Here is a 19,341-nt window from a genome sequence, read left to right as displayed (position 1 = left end):
TAACCGTGTTGACTTAGATGACGCAGCAATGTGCTCTCAAAAACCTCTTTTTTCCATCCGCCTCCGTCCACATGCTGACGCTGCTTTACGGGACCGTATTAACCTTTAATTTTTTCAACCATGCCTCATTTTATTCCTCCTCCTCCCCCTCCTCCCCCTCCTCCTCTTCCTCTCTCCACTGTGGTTTGTGGTTTCATAAGGCTGCAAAAATCGAGTTGTTATCTTCCATCCTCTAGAGAATGGGGTTGCTTCACAAATTCCATACTAACACTAATACTAATACTATTTAGTACGCTAAAACAGTATGTGAGACTTTTTAGTATGTCTGCAACCTTAGTATGAAACTAATAGTATGTGATTTGCACACTATTTCTGGTGAAATATTACAGTATGCAAACATTAAATGTTATTGAATGTAGCAAAAATAATGTTAAAAATATTCTTTATTTATCTTTGCATTAATTCCCTTATTTATTTCTCTTCTTTTTAATTTTCCTTTTTATTTATTTTTGTATTTATTTTGTATTTATTTTTGCATATATTTATTTATGCATGATTTTCCCTTTGCGTTTCACCCCTTATTTATTTCCCCAAAATGTCTTTCTGTATTCTTTTCTTTATACATTTCAAGCCTTCAGAGTCATAGCAAGCAACTTTTTTCTTTGTCACAACTCCGTTGAAGTGAAAGTGACCTTTGACCCCTGAGAGGCCACACAAACAGCAGCAGGTGAAACTTCAGACCGAGAGCATCAAGCCTGATCCCCTTCAGCGCTCTCTGTTTGGTGCACGATCAAAGGTCGGGGTCATGTATTATTGAAATGTTTCCCATTTGATAATGAAAAATAATTAAATGTATAGGAGATTGAAGTTTGTCCGAACTGTCAATCTCTTGTTCATCTTCGTGGAATCTCTTTGTTTTACTGAGAGACGTGATGACCTGGCGTATACTGAGAGATCACACGTGGCCTGGCTCAAACACTTTTCCTTCCGTCTTTCTGTCCTTTACGTTTTCCCTCTTTTTTTGATATTTATCTCCTTCCTTCATGTCTTTATACCTCTGTCCCTTCTCCAACTGATCTTAAAGTTTGTGTCTCCCAGATTACATAATGACATAATTTCTCTTTCCTCTACTGGTATAAATAGTCATGCAGATCATTTGCCTAAGTTTTGAGGTATCAGTTTCTACACAAATATTATTATTATATTAAATTATTATTATATTATATTATATTATATTATATTATGTTATATTTTATTATATCGTATTTTATTATATTATGCTATATTTTATTATATTATATTTTATTATATTATGTTATATTATATAGAATTATATTATATTATACTATATTTTATTTTATTATATTATATTATATTATATTATTATAATTCACATATAAAAAAATGGAAAAGACTGGTATTTTTGTTTGTGGTGTTGACAATCACATTTATTACTCTGGATGACAGAACGTGCCGTCATCAGATAAGCCCTGCCCCGGAATGCCAGCTGTCCAATCCTACCTTAGCAACCGTAACTAGGGGGGTCTGTCAATCTTTCACCCTGATTTTAATGTCCTCTTTATTCACAATACTCCCCCGACAAATAATATTGTTAATGTAGCTCTCAAATGCATATTGGTCCAACGTCAGCACCCAGCTGCAGAGCTACACTTCTGCCATTTTGGACTGAAAGCTACAACCAGACGCCAGTAAAACATCCGCCTACAAGTGACAAAAGTAAAACAACATTATTTCTATTCTATTGTCATAATTCGAATGTCTCTACAAAAAATCCCTGTATACTATATAGTATTTGTAATATCCAAACAGAATATGCCGTTTATCAGATTCTATCCCATCACCTTGTCATACTTATTGAAGCTTTCTTGTATGTTTCCAGAAGCTCTGGATATCTGTACGGCTGGTCAAAAGCCTTTTTTCAGCAGGTGGATTTTTCATCATCAAGAGACATGTCTTGTATACGGGTCAATTCTTCCTGGTCGGTAGTTTGATTTGGGCAAAATGTCTGGCCGGAAGGTCGATTCTTCCTGGCTGACAGGTCAATTTCTCACATCCAAGACAACATTTCTGGCTTGCGGGTTATTTTTCTCCCTCGTAGGCAGGTTGATTTTTAGAGGCAGGGTGAATGTTTTCGGCATGGCAGGTCATTTTTCAGTTCAGACTACCTCCTCCCTCCTTGAGTGTGACGGTTGTTGTCGTATATGGTTTTGTTCACATCGCTGCATCTGGACAACACAGTCTGTGTTCATTCTAGTTTTATGATTGTCTTCCTGTTTTCACATTGACGTTTAGAGCAGTGGTTCCCAACCTATTTCCCTTGAAGCCCCCCCTACTTAAATCTAAGAAAAGATTTAATTTATTTAATATAATAATGTTGGAGCTAAAATAGATTTTTTTGTTATTGTGGTTAAATAAATGTAATTTATGGTGCTGTTAGATCCGCCACGTTAATACAGGTGCAGGCCTCCCTTTGTGTGCGGCGAGCGGGAGAGCAAACAGTTTTTATGACCGCAGTGAAATTGTTGTTTTTGAAAGGCTAAACGCCAACAAATCTGGATTGAAGCAGAATATTTCGTTAGATAAAAACATGTTGTGATTTTTGGAAGTGATCTTTTTACAATGAATGTTGTCTTTTGGACTTAACAGCGCTCAGGAGTTATTAGAAATGTTTGGATCACAAGAGAAACAATCCTACGCAGCTACCACTGGAATCTAATTCTAAAAATACTAATAATACTAATTATATTAGTGTAGCCTGATCGTTATGTCAGATGAATTTCTGACATGTCAGATGGTCGGCCGTCAACAGGCTCTCACACAGTTGAAGCAGAGCCACGAGCCGATTCCCCAGTTTTTCTACTTTTCTTACAGTAATCAGAGCGTAGCTACCAAGATAACAATGTACGATAGATATAGTAAAACATACAGTAGGTAGCTTATCTTCAATTCTCTCTGCTGACGATCGGACCGTACAGTGTGAGCACATAAATCGTGAGCTTTGGCTTCACATCGCAAACAATCTACTCGTCCAGTAGGAGCAGGAATTACACAACAATATTTCTAAAATCGTGTGTGCCCAGCTTAGGGGGCCCAGACCCCAGGTGGGAACCACTGATTTAGACCATCACTGCTAAACCAAGTGAGAGGCATTTATAGCCAATCCTTTACCATATTACAGTTTCTATATAATCTGCTGTGAGGTTGAGGAGAGACCAAACTGCTGTTCTCATCCATATAAACACACAAAAACAACAACACAGAGCAGTTTGTGTATAAAGTACATTCATATTTGTCCACATCTCATTTCCTTTTCCTTTTATTGAGCTGTCACCTTTTTTCTCCGTCACAGTTAAGCGTCTCGTTTCCTAAGTTTCAGAGGCGGAAACACAGACAACTGGCCTCCATGAGGGAGTTTCAGGGCCTCAACAAAACCACACAACCGCCCTCTCCCTCGCTCCCTCCCTCTACACACACACAAAACCCCCTCCAGCAGTGGTCGGCCAGGTCAAACAATGCATGATTTCTGGAAAAATACTGATACAAGTATGCAGGGGAGAGAGAGACAATGGCCAGTGAACACAGAGCAGAGGGCATGTCAGGGTGGGGGGAGTCACACACCTGCCACTGCTCTCGCATAGCAGCTGGATTTGTTCTTTTCCTCTCAGTTTTTAGTGTTGGACTGTAGTCATTTTGATTTTATCCCCTATTTAATGTCTGATTCTTGAACATAACTCATTTTTTGCAAGTCCTAACACTATAACTGAGTGGCTTATCTGAGTAGCCACACTGTGTCGAGTACCTTGTAAACTCGATTTTCTCAGGAGACTCATGTTTTTCATCGCCCTCTCCTGGTTTCCTCCCGGGGTCACCATTCTCCTGTATTTCTCCCGATTTATGGCAGTTTTTCACACTTTTTTTTCCTTTTCAATGGGATTTATCCATTGGGTTTTGAATTATTGCAGAAAAAATAAGCTCTGTGGCAAACAAACGTTTATCATACTTACATTTTTTTCTTCAAGATAAACTCCACAAATGAACACCACTTTTATGATCTTTGAATGCAATCACCAGAAGTAAAAAGCTAACGTTATGCTATAAACGAACTACACCACAGTCGCATGAACGCGAGTATACACAAGGCTGTAAAGGAGGACGAGTCGGCGTGATGACGTTTAGTATGGTGCCTTAAAACGGGGTCGTGTTTACCGCGTTCACAAGTAGAGTCCATATGAACGCCCCCCCTCTTGTGGTATTCACGACCTCGTAAGTGGAAAGTTTCTGAGAGCTCAAAGTTCACGACGTGTTTGTAGACGTTGTCAGAAATGGCGGAGGCCATTGAAGTTAATTTTTCAGTGCATAATAAGATAATATATTGTAATTTTAGTCGTATATCGTTTTTCTTCGTAATTTTACAATATGTCTGATGAAAATGTCTTTATGCCTTTGCATTTACTGCATTATTTTACCCACTTTCTAGCCTGCTAAATTGTTAGTATGTGGCTTCCAGATGCCGACAGTAACGTTAATATCGGCGTTGCTTAGCAGCGGTGTTCTCACCACTTCACCACTTGAATGCCAAGCATATCGTGTACACAACTTCCCATGTTGTAAACACAAGCTCACGAGTTTCATTTTAAGGCACCATTAGTCTCATTTAGCCACTTTTAGCAACGTGTGCCTTATTTCAGACACATAACGGCTTCAAAATTCACGAGTGGGATATTTACTGACGTATTTTATGTCGTAGAACAAATCGTTAAAATCTCCTCAGCTTGTGTTAAACACAGATCTTATTTCAGGCATCTCACTAAAAACCCATTGACTTCGAGACGAGGGAACAGAAAGTGCTAAAATGTGAACTCATTTCTGGGTTTTAGGACTCATTCCTGCGTTATTGCAGCTACTGAGGGAACTTATATTCTCTGTTTTAATTTGACTTTATTGACAACATTGCTCTGGTCATAGGACATTGTCCAACTGTTTCTGTCATGGACCAAAGCCATTACTACGACTTTACTATCTGTGTGTGTAGGAGGAATATTTACTGAGGGGGTGATGCTTTTTTCTGTTTCGCAACACCCGCTGCTGTTAGACTGTGTGGGGCCGAATGCAGTTAGCATGATTAGTCATTATCGGAACCAATTGTGTTCCTGGAAACCATCATTATAACCGTGAGGCTGTTCTGAGCCAATGTTCTCTTAAACTTGTGAGAAGCATAAACAACGTGGAGGATTTCACCTCGTTGATTCTCCACATCAGGCACCAAATGTTGTGCAGCTGCTGCTCATTCACGTTGGCCTCGCAGCTGAGGAGTCAGTTGCCACCAGTTAAATGGAACTAATTTGTTCGGTAATTAATGTTGAGAAATGCTTTCATATCCTTCCTGTTTTCAGTGTGACTGTACGGGGTCCTCGGGGGTCAGGGCGGATTAATTAGCCTGATGAACGGTTCTGTAAGATCCCTGAGAAACCTCATCAGCATCCAGGCGAACCATCCAACAGTAATGAGCTGTGGCAGCGATAGCATCTGTTTTTCTGGGATGATGATTTTGCTGATTATGTCTTGTGTGTGTTTTATTGGTTCATGTGAGGTTGTTAGTGAGTTACAGTGCAGACGGGGGAGCATGTTGACAAACCTGCCTACTCATGACGGTTGTCTGGCAGAGGATGAAGTGTTGTAACACCAGGAAGGTGTCCTTTTGACTGAGCCAGCCGGACGTCCTTTTGACTGAACCAGGTGGGCGTCCTCTTGACTGAACCAGGTGGGCGTCCTCTTGACTGAACCAGGTGGGCGTCCTTTTGACTGAGCCAGCCGGACATCCTTTTGACCGAACAAGGTGGGCCTCCTTTTGACTGAACCAGGTGGACGTCCTTTTGACCGAGCTATCCGGACGTCCTTTTGACTGAACCAGGTGGACGTCCTTTTGACTGAACCAGGTGGACGTCCTTTTGACTGAACCAGGTGGACGTCCTTTTGACTGAACCAGGTGGACATCCTCTTGACTGATCCAGGTGGGCGTCCTTTTTTTTTTACCTATAAGTACTTGATGTGATGGAGCAATAGTTCAGTCAGTCAACTCAGGTTTCACTGCTACAGTCATGCATGACATGCCCCCACCGTCTGAAACACATATTCAAAACACCTTTACAGTTTGGAGCTTTGGACATGCTCACTTTATGATAATCACATGCAGTTTGGGGCAAGTCATAGTCAAGTCAGCACACTGACACACTGACAGCTGTTGTTGCCTGTTGGGCTGCAGTTTGCCATGTTATGATTTGAGCATATTGTTTTATGCTAAATGCAGTACCTGTGAGGGTTTCTGGACAATATCTGTCATTGTTTTGTGTTGTTAATTGATTTCCAGTCATAAATATATACATTCATTTGCATAAAGCAGCATATTTGCCCACTCCCATGTTGATAAGAGTATTAAATACTTGACAAATTTCTCTTTAAGCTACATTTTTAACAGATCAAAAATGTGCAAAAAGAACACAAAAAAACTGATAATATAAGATTTCCCTTAATTGGAACAGCCTCAGACTAAAGGGGCGTCCAACAAACAATAAACATTAATCCTTTGCAGCACCATTTAACCCTTGTTGAAAGAAATTTAATCAGAATTGATTGCATGAAAACACTCAAGATCCCCTCTTGGAAATGCACGAGGATTTAAAAGCAAACTCTACTTAAGAGCAATCCATCACATCCTGCAGGTCCATTAGACCCACTAGACTTCCTCTCCATGTGCTCACTGTCTGGACTTTGACCTGTGAAGGAAACAGATGATCATTAAAAAAAGAAAAAGTGTGAGAAGTTGAGCAGCTCATGTAAACTGTCTCAGGAATCAAGCAAGCTGCGCAAACATCAACACCCCCCTCCTCCTGCACCATGCAGAGCCCCAGAGGAGAGCCATATATAGGAGGACAGCAAGGTCCCGAGAAACGGGTGGAGGGTGGAGGGTGGAGGGCGAGCGAGGGGATGACCGACCTGTGGCTGAAACAGAGAAAGAAAAAAGAGAGAGAGGATTCGGCATGGTTTCATGTACCTTTCCACGCTTCGGTGGTTGGTTTCCCAGAAAGACTTCAACACACACACACACACCACCGTCCACCCATCAATCTATGTAAAACGTACACCCACAGCCCTACAGATCCTGCGCCAAGCATGATTAGATAGGCATGCCTGCATGTCTGTCTTCTGAGGTCCTGTGTATGTCTAACCACCAGATTTACGTGACATAACATATGCGTGTTCTGCATCCTGCATATTTTCAGAATGTGTTTCTGGCTGCAGACGGCGAAGAACCTCAGCATCCGTCTGAGTGCGTTTGTGTCCATCTGACCTAAAGTCTGTGAACATTTTGTTGGCTCAGAGTGTGTTTCTGCACTTTCACTGTACTCTGACATGCTGTTCCCATTATATTCCTCTCAGATGGAGCCCTCTTCTATCAGGGGTGTCTGATCCGCTGCCAGGCGAATAAGAAAATGGGCCTTTCTGTCAAACAGCACGTCACTCACACAGCGCCTGGACTGCAGAGTGGAGAACGGAGGTCGGATAAGGTAAAGCCTTTAAACTATCAGGCTATATGATGTGTACTACATTACCAGGACACAGAGTCTAGTTCAACAAATCAATTATCTTGTAAAATTCAAACTGCAGAGGACAACATCAGTGGTTCCCAACCTATTGTCCTTGAAGCCCCCCTACTTGTATCTGAGAAAAGCTGAGCATACCCCCCCATCATAACCCTAAAAACGATTACAAATCCTCGAACAAAATCCTCAATTTGGATAAAATGATTCAGTGTATTAAATGAGATGGTCTTTTTTTAATAAACCAACTTTCTTTAATGAACATAACTCATCAGTGTGAGAGCAAACAGTGAAAATGTTGTTTTTGAAAGGCTAAACGCCAACAAATATCCACTGAAGCAGAATATTTTGTTAGATAAAAACAATTTGTGAATTTTGGAAATGACTACGTCTATCTTTTTTCAATACATTTTGACTTTTTGACATCTTCAGCCGTCGCCATGTCGCCAAGAGTCATGTGGAGACAATAGGTAGGCTCTGAATATCACGTTTAGGACCTTCAAGTACAACTGCATTCAAAATTCTACTTAAAGGACCAGTCCGTAACATTCCAGGGGATCTATTTGCAGAAATGGAATATAATATTTATAAGTATGTTTTCTTTAGTGTATAATCTCCTGATAATAAGAATGGTTGTGTTTTCGTTACCTTAGAATGAGTCGTTCATATCTATATAGGGAGCGGGTCCTCTTCACGGAGTCCGCCATGACAAACCAAACACTTAATTTTTCCTGCTTGGGCTGGAGTCGATTACGTTACTCGCTGCTGTTGCTGCCGCTTTCTCTCTCTTGCTTCACCACTCACTTCCCATGTACACACTCTCATTGACTCTGCTCCAGATGGCTCTAGAGAGGGACGTTCGCGTTTTTGCGTCGGCCACCGTAGCTCTCCAACATGCTTGGCACACGGGAGAGCCTTCAGTTGGTTGCAATCTCCTCACCTCACCGCTAGATACCGTCAGATCCTATACACTGCACCTTTAAGTAAAAGTACAGAAGAATTATCAGCAAACTGTTGATAAAGTATCAAAAATAAAAGTACTTATTGTGCAGTAAAATGACCTCTGGGACTGACATTTTTAGATTGTTAATACTGATGCACGGTACACAATACTGAGTCCAGTGGTTCCCAACCTAGGGGTCAGGCCCCTCCAAAGGGTCACAAGGTTATCTGAGAGGTCCTGAGATGAAAGAAGAAAAAAGTTCTGATACTCAAATCTGCAGTTTTTGTGGTAAAACATTGGTTAATTTGACCTCTTTGAGACATAAACTGTTTTCTAAAAGAAACCATGTGAGAAGTTTAGTTGAGAAATCTCTATTTGATGGAACTGCTGACAACTCATAGACATCTGCAACATGACATAAATGTAGTTGAGATGTAGTGGAGTAGAAGTATAAAGTTGCATAAGAGCCTTAAAATTGAGTAAATGTACTTAGTGGTTTTCCACCTGGTGATGACAAACATCCAGAGAGCCGAGACGTCCAAATGATTTGCATCCTCTTGTTAGTATTTTCATTACAGTTGCACCTGCTGAGTTCAGTATCAAGAACAGACAGGAAATATGAAACTGGCTGGAATTTAAAAAACAACGTGTGAGTGAAAGAAGAACATGTTTCTCTGTTTCTGAGTTTCTTTTCACCTCACGCTCGCTTTCTTTGCTCTTTTTCAGTTTTGCATGTGGAAATACACTAAAGTGAAACCTGAAAAAGCTGAGTTGAGCTCTTTGGAAGTTATGAAATACATCAGAAAACTTGGCAAATGATGCTGTTTAACATAGCTCCTAATTCTGAAGTTTACATTTCAGCAGAGGAAGTTGAAATGAGTGTGCAGGTGGAGGTTCAGTTTTCTTTCTCACACACACTCTTTTAGTGCCATTAAATGTGTGACCTTTCAGCTGAGCACAGCCACCGGGGCTGTTCATGCAAAATACACTTATCAACATATACCAAGCAGTAAATGTTGTAGTATTCAAGCACTAAACCTCGTAGCTCAAGGAAGATAACTCCTGCTGAAGTATTCTCTTTAACACTTTGCATGTTTCACTTGTTTCAAACCAGTCAGTGATGTCACAACAGGTGTTCTCCAATCAGCTGTCAAATGCAAACCTCAAACCTCAAATGCAAACCTCACAGTTGGAATTGAACTTGGCATGTTTTCACTGGTTTTGCTCTGATCCAGTGAGAACATGTCAAACTCTTTGCAGTAAGTAAAGTACTTGAAAGTTAGGTAAAGTTGGGAGACAAAGGTCGAGATATCCTGACTTTTATTCCCTAATATGGGTCAAGCTCCAACCACCTTGGATCTTACATTTCCCATCATGCAACTGGATAGCATCTTCCTTTATCCCTTTCCTGCTAAGTAAACACCTATCTTTCAAACTCAGTGTGGAAACTAAGGACATGTATTCAAGTACTGTACTTAAGAACACATTTGAGGTACTTGCACTTTACCCGAATACATCCATTTTATGCTACTTTATATTTAATTTAATTTATTTTGTTGCTCAGGACCATGATCACATGGTACGGAGCACAAACAGAACATGCAACAATAACAAAAAAACGGCACACGGCATGGCTAAAGTACAACACATGTTACGAATGTCTGGATCACACTACAAGACTTTACCCCGGATTTTCCGCTCCCTGAACGTATTTGGAGCTCGCCGACAAAAGCCCCAGATCAGAGAGGCAAAACGGCATTGGCTCTCCGCTCGCACATCGGTGCTCAAGCGGCATGTGTGAACTGCTCAAAGATGCTCGCTGATGCCTCGCAGACAAGAGAAAATGAATTCAAACAATAATATATAAATAAATAACCTTTCTCTATAATTCATTACGCTTACATTCTTACATTCAAACACAATATGATAGGCTGTTTGTCATGAGATGTAAACTACGAAGGTTGCAGATCCTCTGGTTTCTGTCCAGCTCTTTATATCTTCCAGTGACCTTCTGCTGCTGCTGTTCACTCTAAAGTCACAAATAGCCTGCCTGTACTTTTGGTTTTCATACAACAGATACTTTTCCAATTTAAGCTCTTGTTTAAATTCTACATAAATGTCACATGACGTCATACTTCTGAGCCACTTTTGCATGAACAGATCTTTCAGCGTCTGTTGTTTTAACCAGTTGATGTTACCAGAGGCACGACAGACCACAGTCCTCCAGTATCTGTTTAATAATACACTCCTGTTATGCAGGCTGAGCAAACACTTGTACAGTATTTGACTGAGTTTAGTTTCTTTACCTTCTTGCAATAATTAGCCAATAATTATCTTTCTAACTGCGACACAGAGTGAGTATCTTCCCAGCTCCCTATAGACCACATCATTGCAGGTTGTCACTTTAACTTGTAGGGTATACTTAAGAAATTTGAGGTATAGTTTTTCCCAATATATCATGTTTGTTTTTTGTTTTTTAAACCCCCACACTTTACATGCATACTGTATAACATAACTGGTGTAACAACCAACTTTGCAAACAGATTTAGCATGATATCTACAGGTATATTAAATGTTTCTACATTTACAGAACATGGCAAACATTGCATGGGAGACTTATGCAACTTTTCAGATGGTTAAATTCAAATAACTATTCCCAGTAAAATGTTGCTTTCACATTGTTGCATCAGTATTAACAATCTAATAATGTCATTCTTAATAATATATCAGTGACAGCGCCAATTTTTCTGCCGTAAGTACTCTTGTTTTTGATACTTAAAGTACATTTTGTCGATAATACATATGCACTTTTATTTAAAGGTCCCATATCGTGCTCATTTTAACATTCATACTTGTATTTTGTGTTTCTACTAGAACATGTTTACATGCTGTAATGTTAAAAAAAACTTTATTTTCCTCATACTGTCTGTCTGAATATACCTGTATTTACCCTCTGTGTGAAACACTCCGTTTTAGCTCATTTCAACGGAATTGCGTTGCTAGGCAACAGTTTGGGTCCATGTTTACTTCCTGTCAGCTGATGTTATTTACATACACTGCAACAGGAAATAAACTGGGACACATTTAGAATGTTTATGTTTAAAACCGTGTGATGATCTATATATATTGTATATTTGTGACATCACAAATGAACAGAAATCCTAACGGCTTGTTTCAAACGCTCAGTTTCTGACTACGGGCTGTGTGTATTTCTCCGTATATTGTTTAACAGTATTTATAAAGTACTTAAACCCACTTTATAATATAAAAGACATGAAAATCACACTTTTTACAATATGGGACCTTTAAGTAGGATTTTCAATGCAAGACTTTTACTTGTAATGCAGTACTCTTACTAAAACTGTGACGGTGCCTTGTATTTTATAAACTTATCACATGTTGGGTTTTTTGATTCATGTAAAATCTTAATCTGGAAAGTAAGAAGTAATTGTAGCTGTGAGATAAATGTAGTAAAGTAAAAAGTACAGTATTTCCCTCAGAGATGTAGTGAAGTAGAAGTATAAAATAGCATCATATGGAAATACTCAAGTAAAGAACAGATGCTTCAAAACTGTACTTAAGTACAGTACTTGAGTAAATGTACTTAGTTACAATCCTCAACTGAATTAATGCATGTTGCAGCCACCATAACCTTTTTTATTGTTTCATTGCACTAGTTTTTTGTCTCTTTTCTGATGTATTCTAGTAAAGCTGCATAGAGTAGAGGAAGTTGGTTATTTATAATTGATAATTTGTTGTGTGGAGGAGTCTCCATGTTAAGAAAACATATTAATAATCAGTTTGTCAGTAGGCGTTTTAAGGTTGCGTTTGTTATTAGGGAAAAGCTGTTAACCCTGCTTACAATATAAATGTATTGTAAACAAGTATTTAAATGTTCCAAACAGACATTAACAGGGATAATGACTTCACATGCCTCAGTGTCTCAGCTAGTATCAACATACCACAGATGTACTGGAGTTTCTTTTACTCGGTACGACAGCTTATCTGCTCTCTGTTGATAATGTTACTGCTCGTGTGCTTCATTCAGATTCAACATGCCGGAGTATCCTGAGTGAACGCTGGTCTGCATGTGGACACGGTCAACATGTTAATTCATACGCTAACACAACACAGCTCTCAATATGATAATCAGCGGTGGAGGAAGTATTCAGATCCTTTACTTCATTAAAAGTACTAATATCAATCTGTAGAAATACTCTGTTACAAGTAAAAGTCCTGCATTGAAAATGTTCCTTCGGTAAAAGTATGTCAGTATATATCAGTAAAATGTAGTTAAAGTATTACACTGTGACTGTTGTACTATTATATATTCAATCAATAGATCATACTCATTATACTCATACATTATTTAAAAAACAAATTCATTAATCTGCTGATTATTTTCTCCATTAATTGATTGATTGTTTGATTTGTAAAAATAGTGAAAATAGTGAGAAATGGCGTCACAATGACCCAGAGTCCAAAGTAAATGTTTGTTTTGTCCAACCAACAGTTAAAACATCAAAATTATTAAGAATAAAGTAAAATAATTAAAATGAAAAGCAGCAAATCCTCGCATTTGTGAAGCTGGAACCACTTAAATGTTTCACATCTTTATATTAAAAATGACTTAAATGCTTTTCAAAATAGTTGGCAATGAATTTTCTGTAAATCGACTAATTAATTAAGCTTTACATAAGTAGTACTTTAGTACATTAGTAAATGTACTTCCACCACTGATGATAGTAGCGTGTTTATGTTGCTTTACAAAATTACATGAAATCAAGAACATGCATAGATCAGAGTAAAATTAAATATAAATTCCATAAAATTAAATAAAAAGGGGACCATGAACATCCTTTCCTCGTTCTGAAGTATTGTTTCAGTTTGACCCCTGCAGATATAAACCATCCCTCCACTCTGTGCTCCTGTAGCCCATCTCGTCCCCCTAGTGGCCTTCACCGCACCCTGACCCCATCCTACCCCCCCTTCGACATGAGGCAGACCCAGGACGGGTGTTCAGTTTTAATCAAACGAGCACATGCTCACTTTGAAACCCTGCCACATATCTGGGCTGTGATATAAGACAGACCGGACAACTCTGTTGACCAGGGCTCACATGCACACACACACACACACACACACACACACACACACACACACACAGAGAGATGCCAGCTGAACTCCACAACTCGTGTGTTCCATGAAATGGTTTTCTGTGATAAGATATTGGCTCCAGACGCAGCTTAAACACCATCTGTCTTTGTTTATTTCCCATGCGTAATCTGTGTTTGATGGAGTGCTGGAGGTGGATTGTGGTCTTCAAGGCTCAGTTGGGGTGTTCGGTGGATTGAGGGGCTATTTTTTGCTACATTACCTTTCTCCTGTTTATTTATCAGTCTGCTGCTTTGGTCTAGACTGAAACTATCAGATGAAGGGATGCACCGATACCACTTTTACAGACCAAGTACATGTACTTACATTCCGGCACTCGCCGATACCGAGTACCGATACGAGTACTTCTCTGTGCCAAAAAACCCTATTTCGGCCGTGGCCAAAGTGTCACTGGGGCGGACTGTCCTTAGTGCGTCCCAGCCTCGTCGTGCCCCCAGGGCAGGGCTAAGCCCACGTAAAAGGCGCCAGGGGTCTGCGGCGATGTCTGCAACCCACTCGACTCGTCTTGAAACACGGACCAAGGAGTCTAATGCACGCGCGAGTCAGAGGGTGCAAGCAAAACCCCGTGGCGCAATGAAAGTGAGGGCCATCGCGCGCCGGGTCGAGCGCACCACCAGCCCGTCTCGCCCGCACCGTCGGGAGGCGGAGCGCGTGCGCGTGCGATTGGAGCTGAAAGATGGTGACGAGAGGTTAACGTCATGAAATTTGGTGCAGACATTCATGGTCCCCAGAGGATTAATCCTGCTGACTTTTACTCTAGTCAGGTCGGCGATGGAAACTGTACCGTTGGTCACAAGAACAATCCCTTTTTTGTTTTGGGTGCATGTTCAACACACTGTTGTTGGAGCCCCAAATTGAGCTTTGTCTGGTTGTCAGTACAGCCGCGGACAGCGCAACAAGAACCACAGCTCCGCAAGGACATTTTAGAAAATGCAAATTTAACGTTAGTTAAATATCTATTAAAAAAATAAAACAGGATTTGTTAAATTGAACGCAAATTACTTTTCAAAAGAAGCGCTGTTGGCGGTTAACCACTATGGTTAGCTTATGGGACTAACTAGCTTACTGCTACTTCCGCTACCTCACCGGAAGTTACGCACATAATCATTTCTACAGTAACACCCCCGAGAATAAGATGGATAGAAGTCTATGAGAAAGTGAGCCTACTTCTCATTTTTGTTTCTCAGTAAACATTGTAAACATGAGTTTATGGTCTCAATCAGGATGCACCGATCGCAAAATGATGGGCCGATACCGATGTTTTCTTGTTGTTTATTTTGTTGGTATTTATTCTTCCTTTGTTGCCGCGGAAACAAAGACATCTTCATTAAAAAAAAAAAGTACAAAGTAGTGTAAAAACTAACATCACTAATTCTTCCTGCCCGTCGTCCGCCATGTTTGTTTACACTAAAGTCACGTTTGATCGCCAGAGACTTTGCGAGATATCAGATTTTTTCAGTGGGGACTCTTGTCGTTCATGAGTGAATCTGTTAGTGTGTGGTGTGCTGTTTTGTCCAAGTCGTTGCTCTCCTCACACTATAGGAACAGAACTGTTAAATTGAACATAACATGGTTGGGCTCTCTCTGAATGTGGGCCAGCGTTGAGCTGTGCCTTCAGTACAGCCTCACAGAGCTGCTAGCAAAGCTGTTGTCTCTTAGTCTTGTTTATTCTTGCGCTCTTGTTTCACCTCCATGTGCATCACATTTTCCTCTGGGTTTTATGCTATTTGCCTCTGTAGACATTCAAGTTGTTTTTTTCCATCCCTGTGTGTATTCTTCTTCCCTTTTATTATATCGAAAACCAGACTGAGAATCTACTCAGACTCGATCCAGACTTTACTCGGGGTCACAAGCGTTTGGAGTTTGGTTACCAGTTGTTAAAAAGGGGACAACAAACCACCACATTGGACGGGCGACAGTAAACCAAAGAAACTGACTCATTCTCAACAGCAGCGTTGGTGTTTAATTCTTGGTAGAAAGCAGGGAAACATATAAACAGCAGGAGAGGTAATGACTTTGGAAACTACTCAGCCTCCCTTCGGAGGTCTCATTAGTGCGTCCGCACATTTTTTATGGGTCTGACCGTGAACGTGACCGAACTCACACTCGACAAATCAGGTCACATCGTCCAACAGCTTCCACATGCACTTCAACATTCCTCTCTTGTTTTGTGTACTGTTACTAATTACCAATAGGGACAGTTTTTAATTTTCTTTATCATCTGGAGATCGGTTCTATTGATCATGCAGTCACACAATACTGTCTAAATGTGAGCTTCAAAGGAAGTGCTGAGACCTAATAGCTATGAGCTCATGTCAGACGTGAAAACTCCACACATGGTTGCTGACTGTGTGCTTACAAGTTTATTTTTCTAACCTCCATTGCACTGTTGAAAGTCTGCATTTCATTTTGCTGTTTCACTAATTTGTCATTAGTTTGTCTGTGCGAATGTGTGAACCTTCTGCAGATGAGTCACTCTGATTCACAGCCTTTCCCTTTCTGTCACACTCCCTACAGGTGCCCACTCACTGCTCTGAAGTCAGAGTGGATTATGGGAAACATTATCATGTAAAACAGCTGCACCGCCGGCCTATAAGCTGAGATGAGTCATCAAGGCTCTGCAGATGGTCCACACCAAGAATGCATGGAGGGGTTAGTTGAGTTTGTTTGACCAGGTTACAGCAGATAATGCATTGTGAACTTTAGTTCAACATTTTGAGGAATGCACTTATTTGCTTAGAGTTACAGTAGATGAGAAGATCGATACCACTCTTGTGAGCTTTAGAGGTGCTCAGAAGGCAGATTTTGTTACCGATGTATGGAGCCAGGCTACATGTTTCCCTCTGTTTCCAGTCTTTGTGCTAAGATAAACTAAACTAGCTTTATATTTAATGTTCGGATTAGGGCTGTCAATCAATTCAAATATGTAATTTTGATTAATTGCACAATTTGTATCTGTTCAAGATGTACTTTAAAGGGAGATTTGTCAAGTATTTAATCCTCTTATCAACATGAGAGTGGACAAATATGCTGCTTTATGCAAATATATGTATATATTTATTATTGGGGATCAATTAACAACACAAAACAATGACAGATATTGTCCAGAAACCCTCACAGGTACTGCATTTAGCATAAAACAATATGCTCAAATCATAACATGGCAAACTGCAGCCCAACAGGCAACAACAGCTGTCAGTGTGTCAGTGTGCTGACTTGACTATGACTTGCCCCAAACTGCATGTGATTATTATAAAGTGGGCATGTCTGTAAAGGGGAGACTCGTGGGTACCCATAGAACCCATTTACATTCACTGATCTGGATGTCAGAGGTCAAGGGACCCCTTTGAAAATGGCCATGACAGTTTTTCCTCACCACAATTTAGCGTCATTTAACCTCCTTCGGGGCGAGCTAGTATGACATGGTTGGTACAGATGGATTCATCAGGTTTTCTAGTTTCATATGATATGATGTGTGTTTTCCTGTTATATATCAGTTTTCTGTATATTTAAGTTCAGTTGCAAATAGCACATTTTGTCCCTCAGAGTGTAATTTGATCACTCCGAGGCGACTGATAGTTTCCTGTGTTTTCCTGCTCGGTCTGCCTCCGTGTTCTGACCAGCTAATCCTTGTCTGTCACGGAGGGAGGTCCATAAAAGATGGATTTGCTTCCTCCACTCACCACAGCTTTTTCATTTACAGAAGAGACCGCAGCATCCTTCCATCCTCATCCCCCCCTCGCTCAGTGCTTTAATCCAGCCGGAACGAATAGAGAGATTAAAAAGCTGAAGATGAGACATGATGAAAGAGGGTCACAGCGGTCAGCAGGATGTGGGCAGGTGAAGAGACGGGAGGTGTCGAGGACAGAGGAGGACAGACGTGTAGGTTGGAGGTTTTTAATCAGCACAGGGCCACTACTTCACTTCCTGGAACACGATGCTGTGTTTCTGCGGAGGGAAGGTGAAAAAAACACTCTGAATGCAACACCTGCTGTTTATCCTCCTTATTCAGCCACTTATGTGTCTCCATCTTTCCTGTGCTCTTAAAGGGGAAACACTATCTGTAAAAAGTGTTTAACCATATACAGTGGTAGGAGAAGTGCACTGATCTTTTACTGATGCAAAAGTAGTAAAACCAAAGTGTAGAACTACTCTGTTACAAGTAAAGGCCATGTATTGAAAATGTTACTTAAGAAAAAGTATTATAATCAAAATATACCACCAAAACACCAAGTAAACATACTAATTATGCAGAACAACTTCAGAATAAAGTGTATTATATATTTGTATAATAACCAGTATATTGTTAAAAAAATAAGAACAAATTCATACTATAGTATGTCATAAAAACTGTCATAAAAAAAATTCATAGTATAGTATTTCATATTTTTTTATGAAAAAGTCTTACTATAGTATGTCATACAAAAAATGTCATAGTATAGTAGGTCATAAAATATATTATACAAAAGTCATACTATAGTATGTGATAAAAAATCCATGGTATAGTATGTTGTAAAAAAGTTAAAAAAAATAATACTATAGTATGTCATAAAAAATATTATTACTATTTTTCTTTGTTTATTTATTTGTCTTTGTATTAATTCCCTTATTTATTTACTCTTCTCTTTAATTTTCCCTTTTATTAATTTATTTTTTATAATTGTTTTTTAATTAATTAATTCATTTTTGCATTTATTTATTTATACTTATTTATTTATTTTTTGCATTTATCTTTTATTCATTTATTTATTTTTGCATGTTTTATTTATTTATTTTTGCCTTCGATCTTTATTAATTAATTTATTTTTGCATTTATATTTATTTCTTTTAAAATTCTTTTAAAATGTTTGTATTTATATATGTATTTATGCATTTTTTTATTTATTTCTGCACAATTTTCCCATTGCATTTCACCCCTTATTCATTTCCCCAAACTAATTTATTTCTTTATTTATTTTCTTCATATATTGATTATAACTGGGATGATTGAGAGGCTGTCTGAGTTGTTATATTTATTTGTGCTGTAGGAGGAGCTGGTGGTGCAAACAGGAGGTGAAGAGGTCACTGGAGAAGAAGAAGATGTGCAAACAGGGCCTGCTTTGCAGCCCAGAGTTGTTGTGGTGCAGGTGAGTCAAGTGGTGCAGGTGGAGGTGAGTCAGGTGGTGCAGGTGCAGGTGAGTCAGGTGGTGCAGGTGGAGGTGAGTCAGGTACCATGAGACTGGAGGAACTGCATGGAAAATGTTTGCAGACAGTGCACATGTGCCATGGAGGCTGGAGTGGATACCATCTCTGCTGAAACAGGACTAATGTTCCCAAAAAAGGACTAAAGTTGTTCATAAAAGAGGAGTGAAGCCTGAAGCATGCCATGAAAAGGTAAGAAAACATAATTGTATAGTATGTCAAAAAATGTCATGAAAAATGTCACAGTATGTCATGAAAAGTTGTAGTATAGTATGTTGAAAACAGTGGAGAGGACAAGAGGAAACCAACCCACTGTGTCATGTTATTGTATACTAGTTGGCTACCAGTGGAGGCTGGACCATAGAGAAAGAGGAGGTTCCTCTATTTCTGAGAGGCAAGAGGGAGAAATATTTAAAAAGAGTA

The sequence above is a fragment of the Sebastes umbrosus genome, chromosome 13 (genome assembly GCF_015220745.1).
Source record: "Sebastes umbrosus isolate fSebUmb1 chromosome 13, fSebUmb1.pri, whole genome shotgun sequence".
NCBI lineage: Eukaryota > Metazoa > Chordata > Actinopteri > Perciformes > Sebastidae > Sebastes > Sebastes umbrosus.
The sequence above is the reverse complement of the archived record's forward strand: the minus strand, read 5'-3'. Positions refer to the sequence as shown.